The sequence below is a fragment of the Drosophila mojavensis genome, unplaced genomic scaffold (assembly GCF_018153725.1).
Source record: "Drosophila mojavensis isolate 15081-1352.22 unplaced genomic scaffold, ASM1815372v1 contig_81, whole genome shotgun sequence".
Lineage (NCBI taxonomy): Eukaryota > Metazoa > Arthropoda > Insecta > Diptera > Drosophilidae > Drosophila > Drosophila mojavensis.
Genome location: NW_025318907.1, coordinates 2,171,236 through 2,179,588, shown reverse-complemented (window position 1 = coordinate 2,179,588; position 8,353 = coordinate 2,171,236). Strand labels below are relative to the sequence as shown.

Here is an 8,353-nt window from a genome sequence, read left to right as displayed (position 1 = left end):
TACAGACGAGAGAAAATATTGAGTGACAGCTCTACAATATTAGAAAACCCAAGAAAATAAAAATTAAAACAAAAATGTTTAGTGTTGTTAAATGAAAACAAAATGAACTTAGCAATTAAAAAACAAAATGGAAATTGAAAAAAAAATTTATATATATACATACATATATATTTAAGCATATAAATGTATGAATATGAAACCAAAATGGGAAAACGCAGTTGCATTAAAATTAGTTACAAACTATTTTAAACTCTAGTGTTCCATATTTCAATGCAAAAATACAAATAAACATAAATAATTATGAATACGAAATAAGCAAACATTTAGTGAGGAGTGTTAAGCCTACAGGAGAATTCTACAAAAGTTTACATTGCAAATAGTCAAAATTAATCAAAACGAAAGAAATTCATAGGCCATAGTTAGGCAACAACAACCGATACGAGTAACAAAATAATAACAAATAAATAACAAATAAAAAAATAAAAATAAAAGTAAATAAGTACAGTCACGTCCTATTTTTGCAACAACGATTTACTACAAAACAGATAAGAAAACAGAATAGAACAAAGCAGAAAACGGAAAGTAGATGCATGGCAAACCATTTCAAAAGGGTTTTTTGTTTTTGTCTAAATGCAAGAAAGTGAAACGAAACCATATTCCTTTTTTTACATTTTATAAACAAGCGCATCAGCAAACTACAGAAGAGTAAATAAATAAAAACGAAAAATGAAAGGAAATGCAAATAAAATCTAATAAACATATTTTTTTATATACAAATTACAATACACAATAAAGAAGGAGAATCGAGAAATATCTGACGAAGAAGAAGAAGCATCAAAAGCAAACACTAAAAATATAATCAAATTTAAACCGTAAGCATTTTTTGCATAAGAAAACCAAAATTAAATTATATAAAAAGAAAAATGAAAACACTGATAACTAAATTTTTTAAAAGTGTATTATTAATTTAGCTGAAATCTCTAGAAAAATGAAATAATATTAAAAAGCAAACATTTCATAAGACACACATACACTCTCAGATATTACACACACAAACAAAAACAGAATTTCAAAAGTAAAAGGAAAAAAACTAAAGTACTGTATCTTCCTATATAAAATTTGTAAGTTAAGATCCATTGAAATTAATATATGTATAATATGTATATTAACAAACCGACAGAAATGGTCTTACTTCTAACTGATTTTCATTTCATTTTTGATAACTATAATTGAATCGTGAGACACTACACAACACTAAGAAAAAGGAAAAACAGAAAAAAAAACAACACTAACAATAATTACCAAAACAAAAATGGAAAGAAAACTTACTTATTATATACAAGATATGTATATGCATATATTTATGTATAGAAACATATAATACAAGAATACATAACTATATACTTATATATATACATCCATGAATATATATGAATATATGTACACATATATACTAATGGCAACTAAAACATGAAATGTGATCTTTTAAAGAAACAAAAATAAAAACGAACAAACATAATATGAGAAATCAATAACAAAGCGAAGTAGAAGTGAAAATAAACAATTGACATCAATTTACATGTAAAGCAAGCAGAAACTGGATAAAGGTAAAAAATCATTTTATATACATGTGTATATGAATAATGAATAGTAGCAATCAATATTAGAAAAGTTTCTGAAATAAAAATTAAAAAAAAAAAAGAAAGAAAGAAAATATGAAATATGAAAATAAAAGCTAAATGTAATTTTAAATCGGTTCCATTAATCAATACACTTAAAGATAAATTAGTAAAGAGAAAAACTCGAATATGCATAGAAAGAAAAAAAAAAGAATGAAAAACGAAAGAAAAAAAAAACTAAATAACTAAAGATAAAAATCAACTTAATCAACGTAAGCTAAGATCGTTCTCAAGTTTTAAGCGTTATACACTTATCCATATACATTTAAGGGCTGATTATAATATACGGAAATTTGTTAATTCTCTGCTGATGATTTGTTCCTCAGATTCTGATTTAATCTATATTTCCCTCGCTCTCAATCTCTAGCTATCTACCTATCTAATTCTATAGTATGTCCACCAATCATATTTACTCGATTTATTCGATATCCTTTTTATGGTACATATATGCATACACTAAGCACACTCTCTACTTCTTCAACGTTAACCAAGAAACGTTTTATAGAAATAAACCCATAGAAGTCTAAAACAACGACTACAACAACAACAACAACAACAACTCCAACAAAAATGCCTAATAAGTTTCCGTCCATTATAAGCAGACCTTAAATCTATGTGCAACAACAACAACAACAGCAAGTGGAACGATAAAGCCAAGTTGTATAGAAAGGAGAAAAAAAAATACAAAACAAATACACACACACACACAAATTAAAAACCAATTTAAAATAATTAATGCGAAAAAAAGTTTACAATAAAATAAATGCATATTTGTAGATTAGACAACACTAAACACCAAACACGACAACATTTTAAACAGTTACTAAAACATTAATGTAATAAACAATTGGAGGAAAAACAATAAGCTGCAAAACAGCAACAAAAAAATCAACTCGACTTTTGTGTAAAAAAAAAATATTTAAAAATATTAAAAACCAAAAAAAAAAACAAAAACTTAAATGTTCTATAAATAAATTCATAAGATTTGAAATGAATTGAAGGAATAAACTACTAAAATATAGATGAACATAGGATTCTGTGTATCATAAGAACTTTACTTAAGCAATTCCCCCCAATACAAATTTGTGTTGAAGCGATTGTAGTCGCCAGTCGTGACACGTGCGTCGTGACACGCGCGTGTAGAATACGTGCAACGCGCGGAACGTGTAAACTAGAAACGAAACTTTTATTTGCCTTACATACTAATACTTTATATATAATTTAGATTGAATGTTTTTGATTCAATCTAGTTTTTGAATTTGTTCAACTATACATACATACACACACTTAACCCTTATGTAATACATGACGCTTGTACATGGCGCATTCAAATACAAAACAAAACAAGAACATAAATTAATAAATTATATATATACATAATTATATAAAAGTATAATTATAATAGCGGAACCATAATAATAAAATGTAATAATATATGGTATAGTCTTTTTTCAGCATAAGTCATAGTTATTATTGTTAATTTTAGTTTATATATTTACACACACATGTGTATATATATGTGTTTATATATGCATATATATATATATTTACATACATACATATATTAGATTATTATGATTATTAATTGTGAATATGATGTGATGTGTTTATTGAAAAGTAAAGAACAAAAAATGAATCAATATTGCAACGTAATGAAACAAACAAACAATTTATTGTACTACAAAAACAAAAACAAAGAAAATCGAAAACATTATAAGAAATGAAACTAAGAAGAAGAAGAAAACGTAAACTAGGTGTGAACAACTTAAGCGTGCGTATAAAAATATTAAAAAGTTTTAATTTTAATTTTAATTGAATTGAATGTAATTCATACACACACACCCATACTCGTGTCTGTATGTGTCTGTGTGTGTGTATATATATTAACTGTAAGTAGTCTTTCATTTTTGTCAGGTGATATCAACGAATTTTCTATATGTTTTCTTCTGCGGCTAAACGTATTTCTCACAAAACGTAGCCGCAAAATTTATTGTTTTTATAGACCCTTAAGTTGAATAGGTGTTCGAATATACTTTTTATGTTTTCTTATAATTAACTATTGTAATTATTATTATTATTATACAAATTTTATGTTCAATTTCTTTTCTTTTTTTTTTTGTGATATTCATTAAAAGTTGTTTGTTGTTGGTTTTAGATCTTGTGTCATTTTTTTGTTTTTGTGTTCATAAATATTGTATATTTTTGTAGTTTGTTTTATTTGATATACATGCAAACGTACTAAAACGTGTGTATTATTTTGTATTTAACATATATATACTTATTATTAAATACATTAATTAATGAACTAGTATATTCAATTACCTATACATATATACAAAACAACAAAAAAACAAAAAAAAAACACAACAAAAAACAACAATGATGAATTGAAATAATAGTTCTTAAGCTTAAGCGAAAAACATGTATTGACTCTGTGTAAACGAGAAAAATAAACAAATAAATTGAGACGGAACAGAGGAACCGTTCGGAATGCAAGTGCGAGCGAGACAAAGAGAGAGACATGTAACTCGCTCACGGAACGATTGGCAACGATTAAAACGAGAATAAGTATGATAAAGATAATGATGATAATGATCATGATGATGATGATGATAATTATACTCCTAAAAACGAACATTTTTTAAAAATATTTAATAAACAAATCATTATTAACTATTATTATATTTATTATTATAAAGCAAATTTAGTTATTATATACATGTAAAGAACAAGATGAGTAAAGATGATAAATAAAGAGATGCACAGCAAACATCGTAATTTTGTTGCAGTTGCGAAACTAACCAGAACCACAAGAAGAAGCAAGGGGAAGAAATGAAAAGCAGTCAAAAGGGAAAAGCTGATGAAGATGTATGACGCATATGGTCAAGAAATTACCACATTTAAAGTTATTTAGCAGTAAAGTAAAACATGAAAAAACAAACAACAACAAACAACAAAAACAAACAATGAAATACAATAAAAACACGAAAAATAAATTCAAAAAATCAACAATGGTCTTTTTATTTCACTAGGCATTTAATTAAAAATTAAAAAAAAAAAAAAAAAAAGAAATCACACATTTTCTTTATTTATAGCAGAGCAAGGTTTCGATCCTCGGACCTCTGGGTTATGGGCCCAGCACGCTTCCACTGCGCCACTCTGCTTGTTGCGTGCCCAGCGGCAAAAGCTTTAAATGTGTGAAGTGGCTATCAACCCTTGTTGTTGAGTGCGAGAATAGCGCAATTAAAAGCAATGAACAGAAGAGCGAGCGAGATGGGTAGAGAAACATATTATATTTAAATTCTATTCAGAAGTTTCGTTTGTAATAGAGAAAAATACCATCATATTAAATTTAAGTTAAACTGACTTGAGGAAAATCGAATTTACACCAAAAATAAATTATTTGAAATGAAAATAGAAGCACGCAAGGTTCTCTAGAGAATTTTCGTATATTGCATCGTTTAACTGGAAGGTGGCGTGAGAAACATTATTTTTGCTTAACCGCAATAAAGAAAAGCAAAAAAAAAAAAAAAAAAATCAGTAAAGGGCTGAATGGAGGCCAGCCGCAAAGCGTTGGCTCCAGAGGTTGCACAGTTTTTGGGGTATGCTAAGCGCACGCATGCACACGTAAATTCCCCAGGTGCCAGTGCTGGAAAAGAAATGAATAAAAAATATAAAAAAAAAAAAAAAAAAAAACGACATCAGGCTGGCACATGGCAGTGAAAAATGTGCTGGCGAAAAACGAAATTCGCCGACTGCCTGCAGATTTTCCTTTCTTTTCATTGTTTTTTTAGCTAGCAATTTTCCCTTGCTTTTTAAAGAAGTTGAAGGTGAGCAGCCTCACGCAGACACACGCGTCGGAATGCAAGTTGTCTATTTCACACACCAACGCGTTGCAAAAGCGACAGCAGCCATCCCAAGGGTTAAAGCGGCAGCACGGGCAGCCAGAAAGTTGCAGACGTCTCCTGCTGCAGCTGCACCAGCTCCTGCTCTACCGTTGACAATGGGAATGGGAATGGGAACGGCAGCGCTGTCATTGTCGCTGCGATATGGCGCCAAGCTGGCAACAGTTGCAATTAGTTGCATGGTGCACAAAATATTATATCCCGCGTTGGCCACGTCCATGCGACCGCCCAACCCCGAACTGTAATTAATGTGTATAAATTACGGCCCTAAGACTAATGCCCAGGTGGGACTATCCTAAGAAGCTAACAGCCAAGATAAGAAAATCACTTTAAGCCAATTCTGAATATATAAGCAAAAAATGCTCAAACTTGTTTCAAATGCCTTAAAGAAGATTATATATGTACATAGGTGTGTATGTAGTCTTGATTATGTCTGTAGATGAAGACTCTCTTGTCAGGTTTTGCTTAGTTGTATTTAATTACTATAGCTAACAACTATATGCAACTAAAACACAGTTCACTTAAAACATAGTCTAATTTCACTCCGTTACTCTTCTGTGGCTTATTATACATGCAGAACCTCTTGCTCACTAAATTGCCCGCACTATAAACATAGACAACATCAATTAAGACAAGTGAGGTTATGGTCATAGCACAAAAATTAACACAGAAATTGGTTTATTAGCCCACCCACACGCACACATGCATACGCACACCCATTTACCGTTGCTCAACACGCAAACAGGACTTTCTCTATGCCCTTTTACCCTCTACTCTATCTCTGTTACCCTCTCTCTCTTTCTCTCTGTCTCTTTTGCCCTCGTTCAGCAATTGACAATGTAAGTACGTTACCATGTACGGGGAGCGTTTAAGCTGAATGCGAACTGGGGGGCGTGGCGCTTTCACATGATGTTGTTAATGATAATGCCGCTCGACTCTGACAAGCCCTTCGTCCAGTCCATCCAGACCTGACGTTGATCAGACATGTGGCGCGGTCGTCGGGCGTCGTAAAAATCATTTTACGTTATACATTACACGTAACGTGGCGTTTATGTTTACGTCACTGCTGCTGTTGTTGTAATTGTTGTTGCGCTTGTCGCCGCTGTCCTTGCACAGCAACAAACGCATGAAAGTTTAATTGTCGCTTAAAGTGAGTTTAAACTGGGTCCGTGGATGAACAAGCATATACGACTAGGCGATGCCCTGTAGAAAATGTAACTAACTACGTCGTTTTTAGTGTGAATATATATACAAAATAATCCATCATCAAAAATTAATGTATATTAAAGTCTTAATTAATATTATTTAATAAAATAAATGAAAAGACAGTCTTTTAAAAAAAAACTTTGACAGTGAGCTAAATAAATTTATACTAATAATAGTAACATTATATATTTACATATATTTATTTATTTAAATTTTTAATTTTTTTTTTTTTTTAATAACTTTTAATAATTAATGTTCAAAATTATTTAGTATTTTAACAACGCAATTGCTTAAAAATAATAAAATAATTCTAAGAATTCACTGTTTAATATTTTATTTTATATTACTGTTGTATTATTATTTTATAAAAAGAAGAAATATATGTATAAGCCTCAAATTTCCTTCTACCTTTTGATTCGTTCAATCTACCTGTTCCACTAAACTATACAGGGTATAAGTAAGTTTGAACGACTGCAATTGAGCTGAAAGCAGACAGAGGACGAGCTCATTAAATTAATTTAATCACGTTAATTAAAAATTGCTGTAACCAACGCACACACACATATACACGTACAGCCTCACATGTGTGCACACACACATACACACACACATATATATATCAACCGTAAGCCATTTGTTTTTAGTCAATTTTAATAGTGACAAACAAAATATTTACACAACACGTCGCAGTGACCACCTGAAGGCATCCTCATTAATGTCGTCTCACCTGCCTCGTCTCGGTCCAGCCAAGGAGTTGTTCTCTGTGTTGTTGGTCTATGGCAATCGTGGCCCTTAGGCTATTTTGCCAGCTATCCGTGTTCTCAATGGACTCAAAATGGCAAGTTCAAGGTATAACGGTTTGATGCACCTGTATGTGACAGCGAGACGAACGCGTGCTGGAACCCATAACAAATACATAGTCATCCATGTATGCTCAGTCAATCGAGTCATGTCTGCAGCTGCTCTATGCAACCGACTGTTTGAACGAACATCTCTTGGTTTTAGTTTGAAGACATAAAATGTGAGTCATTGCTCAGAAAAAATAAATAGAATTGATTTCATACTTCAATTTAAAATTGTCATGTAATTATTTCTTGAAAAATTAGAAAATTAGACATATATTTGCTTTCACACAAGCAGCTCGAATGCGATCAGACACGCTGCATACAAATATTACGTAAAGAGCTGAGTTCGTTTCCACACCCAACACAGTTGATGACGACTAAGAGTCAGACTTCAGACTCTTACTGATTCTAATGATCGAGTTTAGAAGGTTACCTGAAATGATTTTAAAGATTAATGAATAAATTCGAAGACCTTAATTTGCTGCTTTATATACACACATATATAATTTTTCTACTATAAATATATATATATATATATAAACAACAAGAGCTATCACTGTTTGGTAGTCTATAAAAATTAACTGGTAATTATGTTTCCGAAGTTAGGCTAAGAGAAAGGAGAGAGACCACCAACTTAATTTTGCAGTAACCAAACGCTTGAATTAACAAGAGCAACAATTCAGGGCTCCCGGTTGTGAAACCTGCAGGAGCAGTCGGC

At 30.9% G+C, this 8,353-nt stretch overlaps 1 non-coding gene across 1 annotated transcript; it reads right to left on the bottom strand.

Moving 5' to 3' along the window:
- Positions 1 to 4,771: 4,771 nt before the first annotated feature.
- On the bottom strand, positions 4,772 to 4,843 carry Trnam-cau. Its single transcript has one exon. It is a non-coding gene; the product is annotated as a tRNA-Met (tRNA).
- Between the last annotated feature and the right edge of the window lie 3,510 nt (positions 4,844 to 8,353).